At 33.8% G+C, this 10068-nt stretch overlaps 1 non-coding gene across 1 annotated transcript; it reads right to left on the minus strand.

Moving 5' to 3' along the window:
• Window positions 1-9690: 9690 nt before the first annotated feature.
• Window positions 9691-9816, minus strand: LOC118883910. Its single transcript, XR_005017139.1, has one exon. It is a non-coding gene; the product is annotated as a small nucleolar RNA SNORA77 (small nucleolar RNA).
• Between the last annotated feature and the right edge of the window lie 252 nt (window positions 9817-10068).

Consider the following 10068-nt stretch of genomic DNA (forward strand, 5'->3'; position numbering starts at 1 on the left):
AGACCATATAGATATGAGCTCAACTCCCAGTTCAAGTTACTAGCCCACTGACTTTGACCCAGTCACTAGATCTCCCTGATTCTAGTTATTTTCATCCTTTCTCAGAGGTTACTGTAAGAGTTGAATAAAACAAAGAAGATAATATAACTGAAGTGATTCTAACATATATTACTTGCTAAATAGATGTTAGGTGTCTCTTTTCCATTTCCCTTCATCTTTAAAATATCACTCTTGAATCTTCACATTTATTTGTTTGACACATATATAAAATGTATTAAATGATAGCCATTAATCCAGGCACTGAGATAGAAGTTCTCACAGTCTGATAAGAGATTAAACAACTAGTTATAGAGTAGCGTAAAATGTGCCTTAGAGTTCAACTAATTCTTAGTGAAAAAATGAACAAATGGTTAAGTGAAAAGCTTAACCTATATTGTGTAACTCTTTCTGGAGATTTCAACTTAAAGTTATCACTTATCCTATATTGGCAAAGACTAAAAATTCCAGTTCATGTATATGTTAGCACAATATGCCTAATGTATGTCTGTGGCTAGAATAGAGAAGAGGAAGATCTGGAGATAGAAAATGGAGCATGTAGACCTTGAAGAGTAGAATGACATCATGGTTTTTGTGCCTCAAAAAAAAGTGTTTCAAAGTAGAAAAATCTTCAGTAATTTGTTTTTATAAACACCCAGTTCCACATTGGCAGTGTATTCAAACAGTTCCATGAGAAAGTGCCATTAGCACAAAATAAAATATCTCATAAGACTTCTAAATATCCTTTGACTGTTTCCTTTTCCAAGTTTCCAATAAGAACTTAATTGTGAGATAGGCAAAAGCACAAACTTTTTCCAATTTCAGAAAAATAAATAGACATCATTAAAGTTAAATCTAAAAATATATTCACCTATCATCATCCATCTTTACTTAGAAAACAATAGTTTCCTATCCAAACAGAGAATTTGATTGATCCTAGGTTCTCAAAACACACATGAATGGTTTTGGACAGATGTTTCATCAGTGACAAATTGGCCTTGAGGGAAATACGACCACCTTGGAAAAAAGCCACATATCCAAATTCTTTTAGTTTCAGCAGCACTCGTTTGAAACTATTTTCTAATCTTAAATTTCTAAGTAAACTTCTATAAAAATAAATGTTAAAGAACTCTTTTTAAATCAGATTTAAATAAATCCTATAAAGGCTAAGATTACGGTTTTAAGTGACCCACTAATCAACTCTCCAATTTTTATGGCAATAATATTATTGGCAAGAGTTTGCAAAGTGGTTGATGGTATCAACCACAGAGCTCTGTTTATAAATACATATTATCACATTAGGGGCACACTGTTCTGATTTTTAGAGCATTCCATTTAAGTTCCAACCTTGAACTGATCTGATTAATACTTTTTCTTCTAGTGATTGTATTTCATTTATGACAACACTCAGTGGGAACAGAGAAAGTATTCCATTTAAAATTAAAGACTCTAAGTATCTAAGATTAGCACTGTCAACACCAAAAGCTGTGAAATTATCTCTTAGATATTCTCCAGAAAGTAGTGTGGAGGAAAGATCTGTAGTAGCTTTATATAGTGTTTTCAAGAAGAAGCAAGACAAATCCAAGAACTTCATAGCTAGGTAAATCAATAATTACTGAGATGTTTCTCCTGAATTAATGTTAAATGTGTTCTCATATCGTAGAATTAGACACTCACAAATACACTCACATGCAAACACCACCGCCACGTATAATGAGGGCTCATTACACTATGAACTTGTTCTCAATCTACCATCTTTTTTGGTGTTGCTTTATTATTTCATTTGATTGTATATTTTACAGCTCCATTATTATTATCTTGAGATCTGTTTTAATGGCATGTTCAAGAAATCACTGGACCAAACTTTAAATGTAAAGGGCAAATGCAGAAACAACAAAGTATGTGTAAGATTCTCTTGACCTCATAAAAGTGGATCTATGGATATGTTTTCACATACAGACATAAATGCACATATGCACACACACACACACACACACACACACACATTGTTTTCTTGGGTCAAACAGTTCATAATTCAAATGCTAAGGAAGATCTAGCAATTCCTGGAGAGTCAGCCATTGTTTGACTTTAAAATTTGTATATTTAATACTTCTTATAGAATATTCTCTTGGGGGAGAGGGGATGAGTTGTGATAACCAGGTTTCAGCCTCCCTACTACCATCACTGTTTCAGCAACCTCAGAGCATTGCAGAAATGACTCCCCTTACTAAATTCTGGCCCAGGCCACCCAAGTTTCTCTCTCCACCTGCTGCAGGAGATCAGAATGCCTAAGACCTTATATTCAAGAACACTAAAAGAGTCAAAGCTAGCAAGGTCCATAGACATAATCAAGTCCAACACTTCTCACTATTTTCTAGAACAGTGACCTGAGCTTCCCTTCTCTTCACCAGGCTAGCACCTGCTCACCCTTCACATCTCTCTCTGGCTTCTCCTCCTCCAGAAATCCTTTCCTGATTGGCAAGTGTTTTTCCTGTGAGTTCACTTTGAATTCTTTGTACATCTCTGTCCCTTTCTCAGGGAAATAATATTGGGTAGTCCAGATTTCAACTGCTCCCTCATCCCCATAGTTGAATCACACTTCATCAAAAAAAAAAAAAATCACTGTGCAAATTGGTTTACATCACACACTCCACCATTAACAACTTCAAAATTCTGCTTGGGTATCAATCTTCTTCAAAGTCACCTTTTGTTTTTTACCAGTCTCCTTCTGGTAGCACCCTTGCCTCCAGGATTCTTTAGTATCCCTTATGCAGAACAATTGCACTGTCAATCATACCAGAAGCATTTCAGTGTTGAAGAAAACAAGATCATGGATATAACAGTATCTGCCTTCTCCAGAGGCAATTTATCCAGTCTGGTGTTTCCTGATCTTGCTCTTTGAAATCTTTCCCTATCTGATGAAATAAAAGTAACATCAGGATGTTTCAGTTCTTTGCTCTGGAGCTCTACCAATGTGATTTAGCTACGCTTTATGTTTCTACTCTGTCTTCCATCCTACGTTTCTCCAGCAAATGGTGTCTTCACCGATACTGTCTATATGACTTTTCTCTACCTCATGCTTGCTTGCTTACTTGTCGTTTCTTCTTCCCTCATAACTTCAGCCTATACATTAAATAATCCTGACCTTTCTGACTTTTCAATTTATGCTCCCAATACTGCCTACTTCAAATATTTAAACTAAAAGAGCTGATCTCCCAGGTCATCTTTTAAATCTGGTCCTACCATAGCTCATTGGACAATGGATTGTCCATTATGGATGGGACATATGGATTGATTGCCCTTTGATTGATTGCCTCATATGGATTGATTGCCCTTTGTTCAAGGCTTAGCCCTGGTTGTCCAATCATGTGTCGTTTTGATTATCCCATGGTACAAAGATGATCATCCAGACTCACTCCTTCTGCAGCCATTGCTGATAGCTTAGTTGTCCTTAAATTGGGCCAGAGGGAAGCAACTATTATGACTGTTGTGAATTATGCCAGTTGCAGTTCCTTCTTTCTGATTGCAATAGATAGGTGGTGCCCAACCCATATCCCCCTTTATGAGCCAGTGCACCCACCTCCCTGGTCCCATGAGTGTCGCTGTTAAAGGCTTACAGCAGCCTGCCTTTTCCAGGAAACTGTCCTCAGCTGACAGGAGCTGCCTCACCCCACAGATTACTGCCTTTTCCCCGCTTGTTCACCTTTCTTATCCTGCTTTACTTTACTTCCACTCTTAAAGATTTTTTCTGAAGAGCACTCCCTCAAAAAAATGTGCATGTGAATTCTTGTCTCAGGCTCTGCATCTAAGGAACATAACCTCAAACCTGTTAAATAAATTAAGGCCCCTTTGTATTGGAAATAAATAATTCTTTCTACAACTTAAAGTAATAACTTCGCATTTATGTTTTGAAATCCAGGATTCAGTTTCTACTTTGATTTCAGACATGCTGTCATGTAAATGGAGATATAAAACTGCATAATAAACCTGCTAAAATGATGTGCGTGAGGTTGTGGTGAAATAAAATGAAATGAACTATGACAGGCTTCAATTGTATTTGTATGGATCATACTTTTTTTAAGAATCAGATTTCAAGGACTCAAATTCTTTTTTATTATTCAGATATAATTGATATATAACATTATATTAGTTTCAGGTATACAACATAATGATTCCATAGTTGTGTATATTGTGATATGATCACCACAATAAGTTTAGTTAACATTCCTCATCACACAGTTACAAATTTTTTTCTTGTGATGAGAACTAAAGATTTATTCTCTTATCAACTTTCAAATATATAATACAGTTTTATTAACTATAGTCACCATGCTGTACATTACATCCACAAATTAATTTTTATTATAAATGGAAGTTTGTACCTTTTGACTATCTTCATCCATTTCACCCACCACCCAAACCCCCCACCTCTGGCAACCAGCAACAATCTGTTCTCTGTATCTGAGGTTTGTTGTTTTGTTTTTTTTTTGACTCCACAAATAAGTGAGAACATATGGTATTTGTCTTTCTCTGACTTAGTTCACCTGGCAGAATGCACTCAAGCTTCATCCATGATGTTGTAAATAGCAAGATTTCCTTCTTTTAATGGGTAAATAATATTCCACTCAATTCCACATTTCCTTCATTTGTTCATCCATTGATGGACACTTATATTGCTTCCATGTCTTGGCTATTGTAAATAATGTTGCAGTGAATATGGGCGTGCACGTATCTTTTTGAGTTAGTATTTTTGATTCCTGTAGATAAATAGCCAGAAGTTAATTGTTGGATGACACGGTAGTTTAATTTTTAATTTTTTGAGGAACCACTATACTGTTTTACATAGTGTCTACACCAAATTAACATTCCCACCAACAGTACACATCCACCTCCTTGGCAACACTTGTTATTTCTTGTCTTTTTCATAATCTTCAAACAGGTAGAAGGTGATGCCCATTGTGGTTTTGATTTGCATTTCCCTGTTTATAAGTAATGTTGAGCACTGTTTCATGTACCTGTTGGCCATTTGTATGTCTTCTTTGGAAAAATGTCTAGTCAGATCCTCTGCCCATTTTTTAATTGGATTGTTATTTTGCCATTGAGTTGTATGTGTTTTTATATATTTTGAATATTAATCCATCATCAGATATATGGTTTGCAAGTATTTTCTCGCATTCAGCTGGTTGCCTTTTCATTTTGTTGATGGTTTCCATTGCTGTGCAGAGGCTTTTAGTTGGATGCAGTCCCACTTGTTTTTGTTTTTATTTTGTTGCATTTGATGTCAAATCCATAAATCATTGCTAAGACCTATGTCAGGGAGATTACCACCTATGTTTTCTTCTAGAAGTTTTATGGTTTCAGGTATAATATTCAAATATTTAATCCATTTTGAGTTAAATTTTGTGTGTGATATAAGATAGTGGTCCACTCATTCTTTTGCATGTATTCCAGATTTCCCAACACCAGTTACTGAAAACTGTCATTTGTCCATTGTATAGTCTTGGCTCCTTTAAAGAAAATTAATTGACCATATATACATGGGGTTATATCTGGGCTCTCTTCTGTTCCATTAATCTATCTCTCTGTTTTTATGCCAATACCATACTGTTTTCATCATTATAGCTCTTGTAATATAGTTTGAAATTAGGTACTTTGTTGCCTCCAATTTGTTGTTCTTTCTCAAGATTGCTTTCAATTTGTCTTCTGTGGTTCCATACAAATTTTAGGATTGTTTATTCTATTTCTGTGAAAAATTCCATTGGAATTTTGATAGAGATTGCATTGACTCTGTAGATTATTTTGGGTAGTATGCACATTTAATAATATTAATTCTTCCAATCCATGAATAAGGAATATATTTCCATTTATTTGTGTCTTCTTCAATTCCTTTCAGTAAGGTCATATAGTTTTCAGTATATAGGTCTTTCACCTCCTAGGTTAAATTTATTTTTGTTGCAATTGTAAATGAGATTGTTTTCTTAATTTCTTTTCTGATAATTTATTATTGGTGTATAGAAACACAACAGTTTTTATATTGATTTTGTATCCTGAAACTTTACTAAATTTATTTATTAATTCCAACAGTTTTTTTTGGTGGAGTCTTTTGGATTTTTGATATATATAATAATATCATGTCATCTGCAACTAGTGACAGTTTTATTTCTTCCTTTCAATTTGGATTCCTTTTATACCTTTTCTTGCCTAATTGCTCTGGCTAAGACCTCCAATACTATGTTGAATAAAAATGGTGAGAGTGGGCATTCTTGTCTTGTCCCTGACCCTAAAGCTTTTAGCTGTACACCACTGAGTATGATGTTAGATGTGGGCTTGTCCCGTATGGCCTTTATTATGTTGAGGTATGTTCCCTCTATATCTACTTTGTTAGTAGTTATTATTATAAATCGATGTTGAATTTTGTCAAATGCTTTTTCTGCATCTATTGAGATGATCATATGGTTCTAATCCTTCGTTTTGTTAATGTGATGTATCACATTGATTTATTTGCAGATATTGAACCATCCTTGTATCCCTGGATAAAACCCATTTGATCATGATGTATGAGCCTTTTAATGTATTGTTGAATTTGGTTTGCTAATATTTTCTTGAAGATTTCTGCATCTATGTTCATCAGGGATATTGGACTGTAATTTTCTTTTCTGGTAGTGTCCTTGTCTAATTTTGGCATCAGGGTAATGCCAGCCTCATAAAATGAGTTTTGAAGTACTCACTCATATTTTTTGGAATAGTTGGAGAGGATTGGTATTAGTTTTTCTTTAAATGTTTTATAGAATTGACTAGTGAAGCCATCTGGTCTTGGACTTTTTGTTTGTTAGAGGTTTTGATTACTGATTGAATCTCCTTACTAGTAATCAGTCTGTTCTTTTTTTCATGATTCAGTCTTGGTAGATTGTATGTTTCTAGGAATTTATCCACTTCTTCTTGGTTGTCCAACTTGTTGATGTGTAATTGTTCACAGTAGTCTCTTGTGATCCTTTGTATTTATCTGGTGTAGTAAGGTCTCTTCTTTCATTTCTAATTTTACATATTTGAGTCCTCTCTCTTTTATTCTTGGTGAGTCTAGCTAAAGGTTTGTCAATTTTGCTTACTTTTTCAAAATACCAGCTCGGTTTCATCTTTTCTTTTGTCCTTTTAGTCTCTATTTCATTTATTTCTGCTCAGATCTTTGTTATTTCCTTCCTTCTAATAATTTTGTAATTTGTTATTCTTTTTCTAATTCCTTGAAGTGTAAAGTTAGGTTGTTTCATTTTCCTTAATCTTGATATAGACATTAATCACTATAAATTTTCTGCTTAGAACTGCTTTTGCTGCATCCCATAAGCTTTGGTATGTTATTTTTTAAATTTCTCTTTTGATATTTTTTCATTTACCCATTTTACAGCATAACATATGATCTATCCTGTAGAATTCTTCATATGCACTTGAGAAGAATGTGTATGCTTTTGGGTGAAATGTTCTGTGTATGTCTGTTAAGTCTATCCAGCCTTAAACATGTTAAGGCCAATCTTTACTTATTGATTCTCTCTCTGGATGATCTATTCATTGATGAAAGTGAGGTATTAAAGTCCCCTACTATTATCATATTGCCATCTATTTCTCCCTTTAGGCTATTAATAGTTGGTTTATATATTTAGGTGCTTTTATATTGGATACATAAATATTTACAAATGTTATATCTTCTTGTTGGATTGACCTCTTTATCGCTATATAATGACCTTCTTTGTTTCTTATTACAGTCTTTGTCTTAAAGTCTATTGCCTGATATAAGTACAGGCATACCTCATTTTATTGCATTTCACAGGTACTGTGGTGTTTTTTTTTTTTGTTGTTGTTGTTTTAACAAATGGAAGGTTTGTGGCAACCCTGCATCAAGCAAGTCTATCAGTGCCATTTTTCCAACAGTATTTTCTCACTTCATGTCTCTGTCACATTTTGGTAATTCTCAAAATATTTCAAACTATTATTATTTTATTATTTTATATTTGTTATGGTGATCTGTGATCAGTGGTCTTTGATGTTACTGTTGCAAAAAGATTATCACTTGCTGAAGGTTCAGATGATGATTAGAATTTTTATCAATAAAGTATTTTAAAATTAAGGTATGTACATTATTTAAATATAAGGAAATATATATATATAGCAAATTTAATAGACTATGGTATAGTGGGAACATAACCTTTAATATGCACTGGGAAACAAAAAAAATTGTGACTCACTTTATTGAGATAGTCATTTTACTGTAGTAGTCTGGAATCAAACCCACAATATCTCCAAGGTATGCTTATATAACTACTTCAGATTTTTAAAATTTCCATTTGCATGGAATATCTTTTTCATCCCTTCACTTTCAGTCTGTGTGTGTCCTTTGATCTGAAACAAGTCTCTAGTAGGCAACATATAGATGGGTCTTGTTTTATCCATTCAGCCACTCTGTATCTTAAAATTGAAGGATTTATTCCATTTACATTTAAAGTAATTATTGATAAGTATGTACTTATTGCCATTTTGTTAATTGATTTCTGGTTATTTTGTAATTTCTTCCTTCTTCTTTTGCTTGTTTTGTTTGTGATTTGATGTTCTATAGTGGTATGCTTAGATTTTTTTTTTTTTTATCTCGTGTATCTACTATAGGTTTTTGCATTGTGGTTACCATGAGGTTTACATAGAACAACTTATATCTATAACAATCTATTTTAAGTTGACAACAAATTTAATTTGAACATTTTTTAAAGCTCTGCATATTTAGTCTTCCCCCATAATTTGTTTTTGATGTCACAATTTCCATTTTTAGCTTGTATATATATTAACAAATTATTGTGTTTTATGCTTATTTTTACTACTTTTGCCTTTTAACCTTCATACTAGCTTTATAAATAATTAACCCATCACCTTACAATATTAGACTATTCTGAATTACTACATATTTACCTTTACCAGTGAGATTTATACTTTCATATGTTTTCCTATTACCATCAGTGCCCTTTTACTTCAGCTGAAAGAATTTCCTTTAACATTTCTTGTAAAGGACAGTCTAGTGGTGATGAACTCCTTTCACTTTTGTTTGTCTGGAAAACTTTCCTTCAATTCAGAAGGAAGTTTGCTGGATAAAGTATTCTTGGTTGGCAGCTTTATTTTCTTTCAGTAGGTTGAATATATCATGCCAGTCCCTTCTAGCCTACAAAGTTTCTGCTGAAAATTATGCTGCTAGTCCTATAAAGGTTCCCTTATATGTGACAAGTTGTTTTTCTCTTGTTGCTTTTATGATTCTCTCCTTGTCTTTAACTTTTTCCACTTTAATTATAATGTGTCTTGGTGTGGGTCTCTTTGGATTCATCTTTTTTGGAACCTTTTTTCCTTCCCCAGTTTAGGATAGTTTTCAGCCATTGTTTCTTCAAAAAAATTTTCTGTCCCTTTCTTCTCTCTCTTGTACTTTGGGATCCCTATAATATGAATGTTGGTCCACTTGATGTTGTCCCATAAGTCCCTTAAGCAATTTTCCCTTTTTTAATCCATTTTTGTTGCTCTGATTATGTGAGTTCCACTGCAGTATCTTTGAGTTCATTGATCCTTTCTTCTGCATCATCTACTTTGTTATTGAGCCCCTCTATTGTATTTTCAGTTTTTTTTTTTTTTTTTTTCTGTGTACCGGGGTGGCTGCGTTGCCCTTGACAGGTCAAAGTGGTCACAGCCCCCCGGAATGCTGCTGTGGCAGACGGAAAAAGCACCTGCCTGGGGCTGCAGCCAGGTGCAGAGTGAGTCTGCAGGTATTTTCAGTTTAATCATTGTATTCTTCAGCTCTGTGACTTGACTTCTACTTAATATTTTCTTTTATTTTCTATCTCTCTGTAAAATTTATTTTATTTATTAAATCTTCTGAGCTCAGTGAACATCTTTATGACCATTATTTTGAACTCTGTCAGGTAAATCTCTTATCTCCATTTTATTAAGTTCTTTTACTGAGGTTCCATCTTTTTTATTTGAACCATATTCCTCTGTTTCTTCATTTTCCTTGAT

Source organism: Balaenoptera musculus, chromosome 17, assembly GCF_009873245.2.
Source record: "Balaenoptera musculus isolate JJ_BM4_2016_0621 chromosome 17, mBalMus1.pri.v3, whole genome shotgun sequence".
Lineage (NCBI taxonomy): Eukaryota > Metazoa > Chordata > Mammalia > Artiodactyla > Balaenopteridae > Balaenoptera > Balaenoptera musculus.